Here is a 20,007-nt window from a genome sequence, read left to right as displayed (position 1 = left end):
ACCAACTTTCGCCGAGTTGTTTGTGTGATCATTATCATTCGTTTTGTACCGCGACCCATGTTTGCCTAAACAGCTCATAATAATTCGATAGTTGTTAACATCTCTCTGATATGCTATTATCGATTATAACTTAACGGTTAAGTACATATAACTATGTCACTGTAACTACTTTAGCTACGTGGTTTTTGGAAACTTTATACATATTTAAACATAAGGGTAATATTTTTTGATTCTTGTGTTGACAAGTTTCTTACCTTTTCGAGTTAAAGTAGAGATTTGCTTTTTGTTTTAAATCTAAAACTTTATCCATGAAAACGAATCAATATAATTTACTTCAAATTAATTTTATACACTATATTATAATTTATAAACATCTTTCATAGCTTCTTGTTCAATAATCCGAAGTTTAATAGTAAAAATAAATAGTTGTTACCGCGTACCACCCATTACCACGTCAACATGCCACCGCACGTCCGGCCTTTTAACGGGGCAATAACTCAAAAACGTCCTTTGTGAGATGATTTTTGTGCTAACCGTACACAAAGCGCTGGCGCATATTGGACCAGTATTAACACAGCACTTAAGCTGTTAGAGCCTCGGTAATAGACGCGTGTGGGTGTTCGGCCAATGTTTGAACCAATGTTTGCCGTGTATCCGGGATTAGAAATATTCCTGTTCAAAGGTAAACAGATGCGATCATGTACCGATCATAGACTTATCGGATACACATCGAAATTTGCCAAATGATTTCTTATTCAGGCCACACATGTTAGATTTTGCTTGATGGATTTAATCTCGCACGCATAATTAACATGTATAGCTAAATACAGTGAAATATACACATAACTACTGTGAAATGTCGCAAGGAACTAAATAATACTGAAGCAATATTAATAATAATCCCCGAAATGTTAAAAATGTTAAAACTAATTACTAACGATAGTATTCATGTTTGCTTATTTATTTGACATTTTACTCGATGATTTAAAATGTTTTTTTTTTTAAACTTATAAAAATGACCTTTTATTTTTTACAAAATAACCCCGGTGAACGAGTTTCTGTAATAATTAAATTTATTATTTATTTTTATCGAGATCAAAGATTATTAAAAAAAAAACTTATGGAATCAGAACAAATTTTCAGTCTGGTTTATAATCGTTTGCAATTATCTCGATTACTTATAATAACAATAATCGATATTGATTAAATTATAAAAAGACAAACGATTTAAACGACACTTAAATGGTTCACAGATAATAAATAAAAAGTAACAACAACCGCAACACGAACCTTTTTGATGAAATCTTTTTCCTTTTTTGTTCGCTTTTTGTTTTGTTTGTCCTTCGCTTATTACAAGCCTTTAAGAAATGATTAGGGATTACACCCACAGCTTTGAAGGGCCATAAATCAATCTAAGTCCTTAACTACAAAGGAGGTTGGTTTAAGATTTAAATATTTAACTACTATTTCTGGTAATAAAACAAAGACTCTATAACATATTCCGTATTCAAGTTAAATATTAACCGTTAAAACTGTATCAACTTTTATACTAAGAAGGCAGGTAAGTCTGTATTAAAAGGGTTTATCTGTCTCTACACAATATTTCATTGAATCTAAAATCTGTAAAATATTCTCTTACCAGATTAACGATTTAATAAACCATGTTATTTTGTTTCAGGTACGCGTTAGCTATATCACATACTTACGTCTCCATAAAAAGGTATTTAATAATTTCTTTAATATAGGAAAATAGTTATAAAAATTCCAATGTATGTCAAATAAATATTCTTTTTTTCATCCGTAGGTGTTTGAGTCGGTCAAGATTGACCCCGGGGTCAAATTCCGACGGCATTCGAACACCTCAACTAAATTATAACACAATTGTTTTCCGTTCGGAACGCGCTCGATATCTTTTTTAACCTTTCATACATACCTTGCGATGTGATAGTCTTTTTTTATCGTCTCATAACGTTCGGAATCAACATCGGTTAATTGCAATCGAACGAGGTGTGAAGCGCTTTGGACACGTTTTAAAACGTTTCCCGTTACGTCATCCATTGCTCAAACTGACCATATAGTGTTCAATAAAATTGTCTATTTCCCAATTAAATATAATAGCGTATATCGTTTATATGACGATAAATCTTTCAACACTATTTAAAGGTTATGTACACTAAAACACTTTGACGATCGTAAAACGATGTAAAAGAGTATCGTATTCCTAATTTATAATCTATGATGAACTGTTTTGGCGCGTAAATTTCAAGAATCGTAAAAAAACTAATTAATGTTTTTTTAAATCAACCGTTTTTTACATTTATTCCCGTAATTAAATAATGATTAAACTACGATCAAGATATAATTGTAGTCAATTGCTAAACCCGAGGCTAATCATAATTTAATATCTGTAACACAAATGCCAAATATATAAAATATTTTAGTATAAGATCGAGATGAATGTGGCTCGAGCGTGATATTATGCTAATTAAAAACGTGGTTCTCTTTTTAAGTGACGTAGCTGATTTATTTGTTTGTGAGGCAACACACGATAGTGTGATGTCCATACAAATTTTTGTCAAAGGCAACAAACAATACCGTAGTCTATTAAGAAATCGGCTATTTCAAAAGACTGTATTAAGGTCGACGATCCTGTGCAAATTTAATGCAACAAATTGTGTGCATGAAATAATGTTCTGAATTCCATTTTGTGTAAACGAAAATAAATAATGACAAAAATAAATCAGTCTCTCTGATTTTATTAAAAATAATTTTGCTAATTCTTTTATTTATCGTGTTAAGTTGCATAAATGACACTAAATGTTTAGTTAAAATACTATTTTAAATAAATCTATATCTATATATATAAAAGAAAGTTGTGTTAGTTACACCATTTATAACTCAAGAACGGCTGAATCGATTTGACTGAAAATTGGTGGGCATGTAGCTTAGAACCAGGAATAGGACATAGGATAATTTTTACCCCGTTTTATTTTTCTTTTTTTTTTTATTCCGCGCGGACGGAGTCGCGGGTAAAAGCTAGTTTGCTATAATTATGTATTTATTATACTTGTTGCACTTTACCAATTTTTTTGTTATTTTGTTTTAGTATTTTTTTTTTCAATAAAGCGTTAGTAATATCATATAATTCTCTATATCCGTGTAATAAGTCCAAGGTGCGTCGTAATGTCACTGTTTGTTCTTGATTACCATAGATTAAAATGTTTTAAATACAATTTAGTCTTCAACCGCCTCGCGGCCATCTTCCTCTTTGACTATAGAGCAACGGACTAGGCTAAATGCTGCCGTACTAAATAAATTTCGTCACTTTAGGACTTTAAAGATGATAACTACATATGTGTATATCATGGTCACATTTAAAATTGAAACTTCTTTATGACCACATCCTTAGTTAAAAATGTATACAGTTATATAAAACAAGCACTCGTGATAGCCAGTTGAGAACTTATTGATCGTTTTCATTTGTGTGCATTTGACAGGTCCTGTCTCTTAAAAGTTAAAAATCTTACTTCAAACGTTTGAGTTTTTATTGGGCTCTAATCTTAATAAAGGAGAAATAAAGAGCCATTATCGCTCGATACTGGATCGAAAACTGCTCTCGTGTCGCCATTGCTGTTTGTTTATAACCAATTACATAATTAGTGAGCTTTTAAGTTTTATGCCGGGTTTAAATTTATTTTTAAAAACCTGAATAAGGAAAATCGAATAGATGTTTTATAAAGTCTTTCTGTTTTATATCTTTTAATGCAATAAAATATTATTTTATTAATTGTTATAAATGCTTATTTGCAAAGATAAAACTAAATGAACGTTTTATAATTAAGTTGAAGAGTGTCGGTGGCTCAGGGGTTAAACACTTGACTTGCAATCTGCTGGTCCTGGGTTCGAATTCCGCCATGTACCAATGTGTTTTTCGATTTACATATGTACATTTATCCGACGTTCTTACGGTGACGGAAAACATCGTGATGCTGCACAAATCTGTGAAGAAATTTAATGTGTGAAGTCAACCGGCACTAGGCCAGCCTAGCCTGGTTGACTATGACCTAGTCATGCCTTACTTAGGCTCCGAGCCCCTCAATAGTGACTGATGATGATGATGATGATGAATTAACTTGTGTTTCAACTATCATAACACATGTATGAAAACATATTGTTATATTTAGTTAGCAAATACTGTTGTTATGCAGTTGTTTTACCTAACTCACCTTTACTCATACTTATACAATAAGCTCGCAACTGCAATTACATTTGACATGGTATGTTAGTAATGAAGACAGCTAGAAAGATTCTCACCTAGCGATTAATTCGCAACATAATCTCTACATTACAAGATCAAAGGTCAATTTACAAAAATGACAACGCAAACCTTCAAAACAGACCAATAACATACAAATATACACGAGTGCGAAAGGGACAGATAAACGTGCAGATAGCTCGAGGCGTCGCATATCTCACCTCATATATAGCTTAATTTCATACCAATGTATATTATTAATGATGACCCTTATTACTATTAGGATAAGTTCGAATTTACAATGAACGTTAACAAGATTCTAAAATCAGTTACGCTTAAAATTATTGCGATGGAAATGTAAAATTTCGTAATTTGTGAATTTAAAGCTCAATTTATTTACAAATTTTTGGTTGTTTTGTTAACATTATGCTTAAACGAGAAGCAAAAACTTTGTATTCCTTTTTAAGAAAATTTCGCTAACGGTAAATATAATATTTGACAAAGTTAAACTGAATGTTAAAAAAACGTGCATTTAAAATCAAAAAAAGAAAATTCTGTTATTATTAATTACTAGATGTCACCCGCGATTGCGACCGCGCGGAATTTAAAAAATCTTAATAAGTAGCCTATGTGTTTTTTCATACTATGTTCTATATCTGTGCTAAATTTCATCTAGATCTGTTGTGCCGTTCCGGAGATATCTGCTAACAAACATCCATCCATACATGTAAACTTTCGCATGTATGATGGTCGGATTGGGCGAATCACGACTAAATTAAACTCACCAAAATGTTAAACTTTAAAACTTCGATGTATGAGACATTTTTAATTCACTATGAATACGTAATTAATTACGTACGATAGTCACTTAACGCTCACTAGATGTCGCTGATAAAGATTTATTGCAGTGTTTTATAGTTTTTGATCGAATTTTAAGACAAATTTGTAGATTAAATTAGTTTTATTTCTTTATAAAACAGTAGATTAAATTTTAAAGTTAAAAAAATAATTTGAAATATTTTTCGAAGTCAAATGCACACAGATGTCGATGTAGAAAGAGAAGTATGGAGTAATTTAAATATAATTAATTTCTATTAATATATTCACATGCATATAAATTGACAATAATATTATTAATCTGTACATGGAATCACATTATCTACTTATTTTATCAAAACTCGACCACCCAAGTTTAGTTTCATGTTTTTACCACGGTCAAGCGACCAAGAGGGGTATTTAAAACTAGAATTGTAATTAATTACTAAAATATATATATTTTCGTATAATTAAGATACCATTTAACGCAAGTCAAAACGAATCTTTTAAAAATAAAAATCAAGTGAATATAGATTTATCACTCTATAGTCTATCCTCTTTTCTCCAAAGATGGCAGCACAAAGCAAGTAAACACTTCCTCATAAGCTCAATTACTTTTTGTTTACGAAATTCCAAGAAAAATAATACAAAGCGGTTAAAGAAAATAATCCAAGAATAATAAGAGAGTTTACTTAATTGAAGCGATAACTTGAGCTTATGTGAGTAGTGGGCTTAGGCCACGCGTGGGCGTGAGAACTACGTATTGCCCACTCTCGATATAATCCATTGCATTCTATTGTGAGTGTTTTGTTAGTATTAAGTCCCTTTACTGACTAAGGCGTGGCGATGCTTCAGGAACGATCTAGAATTTGTTGCATTTCATTGTAAATTTAGATTACTCTGTGAGAATTATTTTTATACGTGTTCGGGACGTATCACTTTCAACATCGCAATGGTTTTTACTACTCACTGTAGGTTTCTGAAACCGAAGTTTTCTGAAATCCCGTTTATAACCTAGTGTTGTATAGTGGTTTAGGTCACAAAAATCAATGGTAAATCAAAGAAACTTAACTTTTATTGATGCATAGAAATCATACAAAATGTAGAGAAATAATATTGCAGGATACTTGAAATATTATTAATGATTAAATTTGTAAATACATACATAATCTATCTTTTATATCTATATATCTATATATATAAAAGAAAGTTGTGTTAGTTACACCATTTATAACTCAAGAACGGCTGAATCGATTTGACTGAAAATTGGTGGGCAGGTAGCTTAGAACCAGGAAACGGACATAGGATAATTTTTACCCCGTTTTCTTTTTTTTTTTTTATTCTGCGCGGACGGAGTCGCGGGAAAAAGCTAGTCTATCTATATATATAAAAGAAAGTTCTGTTAGTTACACTATTTATAACTCAAGATCGGTCGAACTGATTTAGCTGAAAATTGATGGGGAGACAGCTTAGAACTAGGGGACGGACATAGGACCTTTTTATATTGTGTGCATTTTTTTTATACCGCACGGACGGAGTCGCGGGTAAAAGATAGTAGTTAATAGTTGCATTATGTGTTACACAAGTGCTGTATCAATAGAATCTAAGGTTTATATACATCTGTGAAGAGGAAAGTAACATCGTTCGTCTTAATTATTTACTTCGTCGTGATAAATATTTAATTTACTACAAAATGATTAATAAACAAATGAATAAACAAACAAATGTCCTTAGCAAAGATAAATATCATTAATATATTAAAAATAAATATCACATACAAATTATTTCAAGATGTCAGTCGTATAGTGCTTTGTATTTATAAACGCCACCAATATTGTCGAGTTAACATATTTTAATTGAAAACATCAAAATATAATTTTATTAACGTAATAATCAGTAAGCGGATTATTAAACAAGTAATTGAATAGTTATAGCTTTGTTTGAAGCAATAAAACTGCTCTAGTATGCAAATCGGGAGCTGATTGCTCCTATCGGAGGACGTTTTATGTTACGTTGATGTGGATGTTATCTTTTTCTCGTGAAACTCTAGAACATCACAAATGTACAGATAGTAGAACATGAAAATAATTCTAGCAAAAAAAAATATTTAAAAATAAAAACCGCAACAAACAGGGTAACCTAGACGGTGTCAAGCATTAAAGTCGATATAGCCATTTTCAATTAGTTTAGTTAAAACACAACGGTTTAAAGATCATAATCTGTATATATAAAGTAGATTTGCGTTTAGACAAAAAAAAGATTACCAATTTTCAATATAGCTTATGAAATCGCTTCTTCAAGTTGGTTTAAATTAGTAACAAATAAAAGAAGAGTTAAATCCTAAAATGTCTATGGAAGCATTATGCACTTTTTGTTCATAGTACACAAAAGAACAGTTATTTAAGACAACAATAACGGCTAAGTAGTCTCAGAAGTCTCAATTACATTAGATTCCCATACGGTGCAATAGACGTGTGTTCCCGGGCCATTACTGGGCCACGAAGCGCTCGGAGCTGCTTTCCCAGCCCGCCGCCCTGCACTGCACTGCCGTGCCTGCAAGCTGCAGTTTCATTATCTGCATAGCTCCGAGTTATGCTTACTTTGTGTATGACTGGAGACTAGAGTAGACTACTTTTAGAAACAAATGACGACTAGGAAATTGACAAAATAAACTTAAGCTAATAATATCTCTTTCGATTTCCTTCCGACTCTTAATTTCCAAATAACTTTTCATTGTCTATCAAATAAATCTTAATAGGATGGCTATGATAAGTGTTTTGAATTTCATTGATTGTTGTGCCTAAAAATGTTAGAACGTAATCTCATTTCAACGACCACTTTTCAGTTCTCTACCTACCCCAATAACGCAATAATGTCGTAATACCTTATAAATATCATAGGACACTTAGTCGCTTTAAAAGTCCACGCTCGTTTCGTAACGGTAATACAAGTAGGTGTAGGTAATTTTTAATAGGATGCGCACACGCAGAGCTTCGCATAGGGCACCGCACTAAAGATCGGATCGGACTATAAACACGACACATTATTTGATTACCGAGCAGATCGCCAGACGATGTTGAGATAGCACTCCGAGCCGCTCGACTTCGGTTACTAATCCATTTTATTTATATTTAATTAATAAATAAAACTAATTTTATGTTTTTTACTTCACAAACTACTTATAAAAATGTGTGCGTAATTTATGTTACATAGATTTTTCTAGCCTCTCATTCTTTCTTAATCTGTTCACAAACTTATTTCTGCGATAGTTTAGATGGATGGATAGATGTTTGGACGCTGAAATTTGGCATAGATGTAGAACTTAGTCTGGAAAGTACACGGGTTACTAATTTTTTTTTTAGGCAACAGGCTTTAAATAAAGAAATGAGAACCTATTCAATTCAAGTCACAACATCATCTTCCAAGTAAAATATGTGTATCAATATAATTTGCATTTATTATAATAAAGTAATAATTTATCAGTGCGCTTTGATGGTAAAATGAATACAAACTAAATTCTATATTTACATGCAACATAACTGTATTAAAAATTAAAAAATCAAAACCGGAAAAACAATAAATATAACTTCATTCTATTTTAATGTCACCAAGAATATTATGAAATAATTCATTAATAAGCGATTCTCCCGACGATTAAAAGAAATCAAAACAACCAAAAGATTATACGATTCTTTGAAGCCCTTTGGTTGGAATTAAAGAAAAAGTAAAAATAAATTCTAATTCTAGAAACTAAGGCCTAGTTTATATTGTCAGGAGGCAACCACCCGCTGCGCACGTTAGCAGACCCATACCGAAAATAAAATATCAATTTTTAAAATAATAAAATCTTAGAACGGTCACACGGCGTCACCACAACAAACTTATCATGTGTAACATTAAAAATAAGAAACATTCAAGTTTAAACTTTATTGCTAAAGCATTAAGTCGATATATAAATTACCCGGCAGTAAACATATCGCGGTAACACCACATGGAATCACATAAATTCGAATAAAAATGTCAAAAATGAATTCTCTAGATTGTAATCGCAATAAACTTAATAATATCGCGATGAAATTTGAAATAAATATAAAAGGAATGCGACAGACATTAAGAATTAGTGCAGAGACTTTTGCCCTTTTTAGTAACACAAGTTTATGAACGTTTCTCAGACTCCAGACTAAATTATACATTATAGATAAAATCATCAAGTAAAATAATTTTACATTTATTTAACATACACATTTAAATTAATAAAATCTAGCATTTAATAAGTATTAAATATTTTACAATTTTTTTTGATTATCCATGTTTGCAAGAATTCAACATGACATTAGGGATCCAATTACGTGGACAATCTATTACTAGATTGCTAATGGCCATTAAAATGTTCAATTTGACGTTAAGTCACCAACCAGAGTTAGATGCTATAAAAAGAATAAATTTAGAGAATAATAACCTAATATTTTCTTTCACAAAACACGAAAACTAAATTATACATTTAAAAAAACTTATAATAAACTCTATGATCTATGACAAATTATTTTCCTCTTTAAATAGATAAGGTGTTTGACTATTTAAATAAAAAAAAATAGTCTTGTCTATTATCTTACTAAAAAAGTCGGTGTAATTTAGTAACGTTGACACGCGTTGATATGTTTAAAAATTTACTCTTTCAATTATAATAGACCGCTATCGCTTATATTTTACAGAGCTCCGGTAGCTATAAAATGGCAATATATGTCACTGTGTAACATCCAAGTTAAGTTAGCTATTACTCTCAAAAGGCACCGCAGTTACAAACCTCCTACAGCCTCATAGTAAAACCTCTTCATTCTCCAACTTTAAGGCTCTGTAAAGTTTCCAATTGATTCAAACATGTTCCAATTGATTTGATTTAAATGTTTTACGAAATTAAAACAGACTTATTCCTTAATTTGTAAACTTTAGGGTAAAAAACCATTTCTATTTAATACTAGCAGTTGCCTACGTCTTCGTCCGTGCGGCATTAAACAAAATATCCTATGTCATCCGAAGATAGTGCATCTTCCCAACAATGAAAGAATTTTTAAAATTGGTTCAGTAATTTCGGAACATATTCAATACAAACAAACAATCAAAGCTTTGTTTCCTCTTTAGTATATTAGTATAGATTTAACTACATTCTAGTAGACCTACTCAGACTGGTCGCATAAGATTAATGAATTTATCCCACCTTAAAATATTAATAAACAAACTAACAAAAAGGACATTTATTTCAACACTCTGTTAACGTTAGTAACACTCCAAAAATGTTTATAAACCATAATAGTTAGAGACATTGCGTATAAAATTTTATTTTATAACATAAGCGTATACGATCATGAACTTAACCTACAGGATGTTATATTTTTCATATGACAACCCTAATTATACTTATACTGGTTAAGTTTAAAGTTCGCGATGAAATAGAAACTTATTTGCATTGCGAAGTCATCGAGGGACCAAGGGTAGTTATAGTAAATCATACGGCCAATTATTTCACGACTTACGCGCGGTAAAATATTATATGAATATACCACACATTCCGTTTTGTAGTTATTACAGGGCGAAAATTTATTGTACAATATATAAGATTATATTATCGTCCAAGGCAACCCTGTTTCAAGATTTTTCTTTTTAATTTTGTACATCAAATGTACCGCTCTTTTATTGCTACAGCTTGTTTTAATCGTATATTAACAAATGCATCACTTTTATAACGGTAAGGAATCATTTTTAAATATGTTCAGCAATTACTGAAACCAATCTACGTTTCTAAGCACAATTTCATTACTAATAGATAACCTTTTGATTGAACGAAGCACTACAATTTAATCGTTTTAAAACAATTTCGCCCTATATCCATCCGTGCGGAATTAAAAAAAAACTTTATATGCCTATGTGTTCTTCCAGACTATGGTCTATATCTATACATAAAATTTAGTATCAAAAGTAAATAGAAGTAATAAAATGTCAAAATCTTGTGTAAATGTTAACAAATAGGTTCGAGCGGCGCTAGAAGTATGTCACATTTAACTTGGCGCATCCGCCAGGGGTCGCTGTGTATTAACATACAATCAGTTGAGCGTCGCTAGAACTCAGTCCTCAGTACTAAAGTTAATACAGGTACCACTCGGGAGATGAGGTGAAATCCGCAAAATACTGGCCTCCGGGCTGTTCTCTAATGACTCCGCACACGTTCATTATGTTTTTTACGAAACAACTCTGTAAAATACTTTTCCTACAAAATAATTTTCAATTTCGAATAAAGCTTCTATGTTAACTTATTTATTTTCTAAAACCATCTCTCTCAATACATTGATGTAACTTTCCCAAATTTGTTGATTTGAAGTGGGCAGTAAATGTTGTGGAATCAAACATGAAATTGTAATCTATGAATGAAACATGGCGTCAGAAAGTGATTATCCAATCAGCCATGTAATGCTTTCGGTATAATAAGGGAACGATAAAAGCTAACATCTAACCCGTAACTATTTTGTACATGAACCATGTTCGCAATCTATTAAATTATCTAAACATCGACGATCTCACATTTCCACGTTACAATGAAACAGTAAAGCATGGCGAAAGCCGCGCCCATTCTGGAACGAACCACGCGTGAAAGGTTGAGCTCATCCCGTGACCCGCGCGGAAAGTGCACCTTAAACCATTTAGAAGCTGCGTCCGTATTATTCAAGCCATTCTCTACCTAAATCCTTCACGACAAAATTGAATTTCCTATGAGATAAATTGAATATTTATGAAGGTCCCGATCGAGAGTGTGAATGCAATTTGAATCTTATGCTTTACTAAATAGAGGCGAGATGTTTAAACGGTCGAGATGCACTAGAAACTAGAAAGTCTGACTTGTATAACCCTAACCTGTTTGTATAAGTAATAGTAATTTTTGATACGGAATTAAGAGACGACTGATTAAGATATAGAGGGCTGCTTGCCAAAACAAATAAACGATTCAAACTTCCATTTTACATTGATAAAAATGAAAAAAAAAAGTTTAGTGTCAAGCTATTACGAAGTCTATTTAAACTAAATATTAATATCCCATTTTTAGTTGTATTAAAAAGAGGTTAAATTAAAACATCGGTACTGAGGGTCTATCACGAATATTTGCGATGTTCGTTTTCGTAAAGTCATCGACGAAATATATCAAAACGCCTTATAGGGGTGGTGCACAAATCTAATAAGTAAAAAATTTTTTTCGGTGACGTTACAAGTATATACTTTCTCGCAAATTTTCGCGATAGGCCTCTGTTGACTTATAATTATTACGTATATTTTTATAGTCAATACTCATAAGTATAGTAAATATACTAGCATTACTAAATATCACCTGTCGTATCCGTAGTCTTAAGGTCGTATTGGCACAGTTTCGGAGCTCATCCTCGAGGACGGCGGCCGGTGGTGACCGTCCGCTTACCACACTTCCGTGACCACCGACCATGACAGCAGTCACCATACAGCATGTTTGCATTCATATTAAAATCTAACCTAATCTAGATCTGAGGAAAACTTACAAAAGTTTGCATGTTTGGCTTTTCTAAAACTAAAAGTAGATTTTTATAGCCCAATGAATAAAATAAAGATCGCTACAAGCTACAAAGCTGATTATATTTCTAGTTAAGCCCCAATAGTGAGGTCCATTTAAAAAAGTCCCAAGTGAACTCAGATGGAAGGCGCAATTATTAATATTTTTTAGCCGACTGTGAATAATTGACAACAATAATAATAATTAATATCGTTTGCTACAACTACCTTGAGTTTCAAAGCTAGCTTTAACAAACACTTTCATGTGAGTTATAAAATTTAATAAATGTAAATTTGGAACATCCTGTGCTTAGTCACAGTAAGGAGCGTGTAATCTCAGTTTACATCAGTCGTCCCGGACGGACGTCTATTGACTTGCGTTGGTAATAACCATTCGATGATACGCAAAACATAGCCATCGCTACGTATATATCTATAAAACATATAGTTTTAGTTAGAGAAATCTATTGACTGCCACGCCAATATATTTTAGTTTGAATGCCTTGACAGTGGAACGGTAATAGTAAAGTTTTGTTATATGCACCAAATGGCTACGGCCGGTTAAAATCAGAAGAATTCTAATAGCTCTTATTTAATAATTCGGCTTCAAAATAACTGCACACTACCAGCAAAAATATAAAATAAATAGTTTTTTCGCCAAATTTGTAGTTTCGTGATGTCATAAAAAAGTTTGCGTGTTACAAATTTGCCAAAACTTATCATTTAAACTTCAAAACTTTGTCCTTTTAGTGACATAATCGTCGTGCAAAAAAATACAGCGTGTTACATTATCAAGTTAACTTGATCCGGTAACATAAACTAGTACATTATGTCTTAAATTGTTCGAGCAATGATATTACGGTCGTAATAGGAATTTGATGATCTGTTATTACCCGCCGACCGCCGAAGGTCGGGATGGCAATACAATCTGACACAAGGTCGCCTATGTTTGTGCTCGCTGATTTTACCAAAGGCCAAGTTATATCGGATGTTTAAACGATCGGTAGCTCGTTCTTACATTGAAATAAACTTGAATGTAATAAAATATAAAGTGAACGCAACTCTCGTTATAATTGGTTATCTATAGTGATTTTGATTACTTTTGACTCTGCTGACTCTTAAAAAAAAACAATAAGATAAATACAACATTTAAATTAAAAAATTTCGAGTATGCAATAGTTCCGAATGATAAGATTAGTATTTGTTACCTTGACACTTTCAATCTCACAATTTCATATTTCCATAAAAAATATATGTTTCAATTCTCTATAAATAAATAAAAGTAATAAATAGTCGTGGTACGCCATTACTCGCGACGTGCGCCTGCGCAGTGCGGGCTTGACGTATGAATGCGCCGCAACGCTCATCCATATTGATCCCGCGCAAACCCGACTATGAAATATTGTGTCGGCGCTGTCTGATCTGGATTGAGGACCTAATTTAAAGTTTAGTGCTGCATCTAATACCTATCAATGCCGGAACACGGTGGTCACTGACGACGCATTTTTTAAATTCTTCCAATTCTTTCGATGCGGTGTTGGCTTTGTAAAAAAATATAGGTAGTACTGAACTGACATTATACCGATAAGGTAAAATTGTCAATTAAACGTTGTTTGTTACTTTTCTAGACTAGGCTACTGTTTTATACTTCAAGATTCTTTTAAAGATTTAAGGTTACAAAATTTTATGTGGCTTCATAACCATAAAAATATATTGACAGTCAAATGTTTTCATTCAAATTCGTTAATCCAATAATTCTCTTAAAAAAGTTGACTGTAGGTTTAAAAAAAAATTACAGAGAAATGTCCCTACGTAGTCATACAAAATATGAAACAAATTAAAACTATAACCTCAAAAATTAAAGTCTTCGTCTTGTTAACATTATATTTAAGAGCTGCTGCTCAGATGACAGATGCTAGAAACTCTTTATGATTTTAAATACAACATGACAACCGGTGCCAGGGGCACAAGTTAGTGGTGTCGGTTGAGTTACGAGCAACATAAATAATTGATGTAACATTAGCCGACGCAGCGGCCGCGGCGAGGCGTGGCGGCGTGGCGGCGCGGCGTGGCGGCGTCCGCCAATCATTCGTAAGCGCGCCACGCGTGCGCGGTTGCTGAGCCACCGCCGGCTTTCGGAACACGCTGTAGCAACCGGGCTACACTATTTTTTTCTTATAAATTAAACATGACACTCGATCATCAATGACGTCTGGCACACTTAGGAATTTTATAGACCACACCAAAACGAAGAATAAAAACATTAATAGTTTGTTAGATTCAAGTATATGTACGCCAGGGAAAAGACGTAAACAATTGATAAGAGATCTATCTTTTACCACCAGATTTTCTATTAATCTTCTCTCAAGACCCTCAATTATTCTTTATTTATTATTGAAACAAAGTGTCTGTAATGATTCAAAATTTGTATCATATCGCAAACTTAACTCCAACTAACTATATTTGCTGCTCCAAAATCATTTACTTAGTTTTATACTGTAACTATCAAGTTAATCCAGACTACCAATACAAAGTTTAAGAGTTTGAAACAACTATAGTAGACATTAGTTGCGAAAGCGCTACACGCTAGCTGAATGTAAATATCGTAGGTATAAACTGTACAAGTGTGCTATATATTTTTACGCATGCAAATATATTTATAGAATACTACCTTTTACCCGCGACTCCGTCCGCGCGGAATAAAAAAAAATGCACACAAGATAAAAAAAGTTCCTATGTCCGTCTCCTAGTTCTAAGCTACCTCAGAATCAATTTTCAGCTAAATCAGTTCGACCGATTTTGAGTTATAAATAGTGTAACTAACACGACTTCCTTTTATATATATAGATTGAAAAGTTAGTGTCAGTAGAATTCATTGGATACCTCACCTTACCCTCCATGATACAATGTGATATCAAACTTAGGTAAGAATTTATCATATTTTCAAGCATCTGTGAACCCGGAGGTTTAATTTGGTTTATATAGACGTCCGACATTTAACACTAGAATTTTTACACTATTTAGCTATAAATAAACGGATTATTAATAATTTCTGCTAGTCAATTGATGTTTGCAACATCTTTTCTGACATAAAGGTGCGGTCTAAAAGGTTGACTGTGACTTATACTGTTATACGGCTTTATTGAAATTATAGCAGTGATGTCATCCAAAGTTGACGGATTATTCTTTTATAACTTAAGTTTCGTTTTTTTTAATTCGATGCTCATTTAATTAAGTTGTATATAAATATGTTAAAATTGATAATTTAAAAAAAAAAACTTTAGATATAAATTGTCACAACTCGGTTTGCAAAATTCATTTAGTTATTGCTTTCTGTTGTTGCCTTGTTTTAACTATGCATATAGGTAGTTTTGATTTTTTTTTAATCTATAACCATTAAAAAACGAACTTAAGAACTGAGGCTTGTTACATAATAGTTTACTGGGGGTCATTAATACTAAACTTTGCACTCAACATCACACAAAGCGTTCGCAACTTGTGCAAAATTTCTCTTCTCCGAATAGATCTGTTTTACGAGCGCTTTTGTTTCGTTCCGCGCGGCCATCTTTGTGCGCAACCTTTCATGTGCCGACACAACTTTTTTCTTTCACAATTAGTTATTGTTGCCTTTATGATCTTTAATAGTACTTTACTATTTTGCAGGTCAACTTAGACCAACAAAAAGTAGACTAAATATTATTTCTGCACGCATCGTTTTACTAACGTGCGTGTATTCAAACTAAATCGTTACCTTTTAAAGTTTGAAAGCTGTGATAACTTTTAAATTTATTTTCATGTCACGTCAAATTTTATTAAAACATACGGCAGTCTTAAATAACATTTGTATTTTTAAATAATAACAACCATAACACTTTAATATTTTTATTAATTTTAAGGCTTCGAATTGTTATTATTTCTTTTGTTATTCATGAATATGACCCAGTTTATGGGCACATTTTTTGATAACCACAGACATCGGTGTGCGTTTGATCTATTGTTTTGAAACAACAGTTTAAAAAATATTAGCAAATAAACGTAATTTGCTAAAACGTTACTGTAACAAAATATATTTTACTTCAAAGGCACCGACCTGAGGTAAGGTCATAATGTAATAGATGTTTCCTGAATCCTTGTTGTATTCAGTGTTGTATGTTGTATTCACTTTTAAAATATACATTAATTCTTTAAAAATAATTGTATAACTGTTAAAATAGATCGATTATAATAGAAAAAAAAATTAAAGAAGACCAATTTTAACCAAGAAGTTTCATAGGACTGGTCCTACAGGTAGTGATGTCATTTATTAGAGTCTTTACATCCAATTTGCTATAAAAACTCATTTTTACATTCTTAATTTGATTGTTATCTTACTAATAATATAAATGCGAATGTTTAGATGGATGGATGGATGTTTGAAGGTATCTCCGGAACAGCTAAACGGATCTAGATGAAATTTGGCACTGATGTAGAACATACCTTGGATGAACACATAGGCTACTATAAAGATTTTTTTTAATTTCGCGCGGACGGAATCGCGGGCGAAGTTATTAACTAATATAATACTAAATATTCTAGAGTCTGTAACTGTTGAGAATATTCTAGTTGTAAAACTTAATCGGTCACTTGATGACAAAGACCTATCGCATGACTGGACTAGCTAACACCAAGAAATTTATATTTAGATTAGCATAATTGAATAGGTTACAGTGCATTTTGTAGTAATTTTACAATTAATACAAGGGAACAATTTAATGCAATTAACACACCAAAGTTTATTGTTTCTTGAAGGTTCTCGACCTGACTTTTATTAAGTTATTAATGAATATTGAATTATATTGACACGTTTAAACTGTGCTAATGTATACATTTGATTACTAACATTATTAACTAAACAGTGGTTGTAATAGTCACGATAGTACAGTGATTACTCAGTGACATAGCGTGACGTGGGATCTAGGATTGAATCTCAAATAAATTATGAGAAAAAATCATTTATATTATTGTCTTTGTCGATGATGAAAACGCCAATAGCGGAATAAGTTAAGTAGGTAAGGTCATGAGTTCGAATCCAAGCATTTGATTGTCTTGAATCATTCACACCTTCGAGATTAGTTGCAATGGTTACAAGAAATGGTTAATATAAGGAATTTTTACAAAACTAATTATACTTTTTCTAGCAGTAAGTAATGTAAAAAATTTAATAATTGCGTATTGGTATGTCCGCGGTATATGTTGGCATGTCATGAATATTTGAGACGCGTTTCGTGGCCGGTACACGAGGCGCCTACACACTCCTTGGTCTTGGTATCACAACGTATACAAAGACCGTTTTATTATAGTTAAATAGCCTTAACTTACTTATGTAGCAAGTGATAATATTTGATGTGTCATATTTTATATGCACAATTTAATAAAAGATATGTATGAAGAAACATAGATTAAATAAAATATAGAGTAAACTATTTGAAATTAATACATTTTTGTTATTTCAAAATTAAGTCAATTACAATATTACATCTTAAAATACCTTTAATTTTAAATATCTTAAAGTAGCATTAGGAAAATAAATTATATATGTTCCTAATAACCGAATATGATATACCGTACAATAGACAATTGTTCTGGAAGAAAGCACATAAAGCGTGTCTCAATTGAGACAGGTTGCCAGTTGTCATGGGAAGTGAACCAAATGAGTCAGCAACCCCCAATCCTAATTTAAACCTCGATTCCACTAGACAAAATTACTTTAACTACAAAACAAAAACTTTCAAATTTTACATCATAAAGTGTATTACATTGTGCTAAAGTCTAATAGTTATAAGAATTTCAATGCAAACGCTTTTATGTATTCAAATTAAAAAAAAAACTCATTTTATCGAGCATAAATTGTGCCTAAAAATCTAATGCGCATTCCTATTTTTATATTACATGTTATTCACACGTTAACGGATGAAAGAAGAAAAAAAATCACATTAAAATGTTCATCAAAACATTTAGAAAGTTATTCAAAAGTCAACAATCTTTAACATTTGAATTAAGACACTATAAAGCATCTTGTTCAGAAGAATTAAAAAGTTTGACTGCGACTTAAGCATCGCTTTCATTTACTTATTTAACTGGACAGATCTCTAATAAAAAAGATAACTAAAGATTGATAGCCTCAACTTAATCAAGACTATTGACATGTCTCACTAGTGAAATTAAACCTTAAGTCGGCGGTGTAACGTTTAGTACAAACAATAGAGGAATTATATTTAAAATAGTGATAGCACTTCGTATCAATGATACCATTGTAATGGGTATTGACCGGTCAGCGAGAATTTGATATGTCAAAGGTCAAGTCGATAGTGTGAACACTAATCGATAGAAAGCGTTTAAATATAATTTATTATTTAAATAATAAAACGAACTTTTTGTAAATCATGTGGGCAAAATGCTTTTTGAAATTCTAAGTTTATGGTCCTTTTGTTATGTTTGGTAAATTTATTGTGGTTAAAATATTAGTGAATAATAATAATATTGTTTGGATGTTTTACAAGGTATCTTCAGAACGGCTCAACCGATCTAAATGGATATAGAACATAGTCTAGAAGAACACATAGGTTACTAAATTTTTTTATTCCACATGGACGGAGTCGTGATCGATAGCTAGTTTATTAAAAAATTCAATTTGTAAATTATTATTAACTAATATTACTTTAATCATATCTTTAAATACAAGAAAAGAAGGTAAATATTTTCAAATCGGATAACGTCAATATAGTTACAATACTTCTACGAGTATATTATATAAAAATAACGAGATGCTTGTACCGTTGTACATATAAATAAATTTACAAAGAATAATATTAATAAATAACATTGTAAGTCAAATTAACATAGCGCATCTACAAATCATGATATGATAATTTTGCTGACGGCAACCGATATTATAATAAGGATAAAAGAAATATTACTATTGAAAAATGTTATATTCACAATACACGTCAAATATTAGCAAATTTATGTAAGTTCTTATTTTATTGAAACACGTTTAAGGTCTCAATATTTTAAGAAGCGACTTTAAGTCTTTATCAGAATTGTGTCGTATAATACAGATTTTATTTTGTATAATTATACCATGAAAATAAACTGGTTTTTGATCATATCTAAATTAAAGCTTAAATCAGTCATTTTAAACTGTTATTTTGAATGTTATTGTTTGTAAGTTCTTTGCGTTATATGTTCTAAAATTAGCATTTAATTAGAAAAATAATAACTGTTATTTTATGTATAAATTTTAGAAAAATTTAAATCGACAGATGTTTTACTTTTATGAATACATAACAATCAAAGAAAATGTTAATTCAAATGCGAGCCGAGTCATTGGA

General features: G+C 31.6%; 1 protein-coding gene across 2 annotated transcripts in view; it reads left to right on the top strand.

The window, feature by feature from the left end:
• Positions 1 to 20,007, top strand: part of LOC106718923 (knirps-related protein) — a 60,170-nt gene that overhangs the window by 17,294 nt on the left and 22,869 nt on the right. The window contains exon 2 of one of the 2 annotated variants that reach the window (XM_014513127.2): positions 1,679 to 1,720. The exons of the other annotated variant lie outside the window; for it this stretch is intronic. The gene's annotated coding sequence lies outside the window, so the exon portion shown is untranslated. The remainder of the gene's footprint in view (positions 1 to 1,678; positions 1,721 to 20,007) is intronic. 2 annotated transcript variants of the gene reach the window in all.

Source organism: Papilio machaon, chromosome 12, assembly GCF_912999745.1.
Source record: "Papilio machaon chromosome 12, ilPapMach1.1, whole genome shotgun sequence".
Taxonomy (NCBI): Eukaryota; Metazoa; Arthropoda; class Insecta; order Lepidoptera; family Papilionidae; genus Papilio; species Papilio machaon.
Note: the sequence above shows the minus strand (reverse complement) of the source record. Positions and strands in the feature narration are given on the sequence as shown.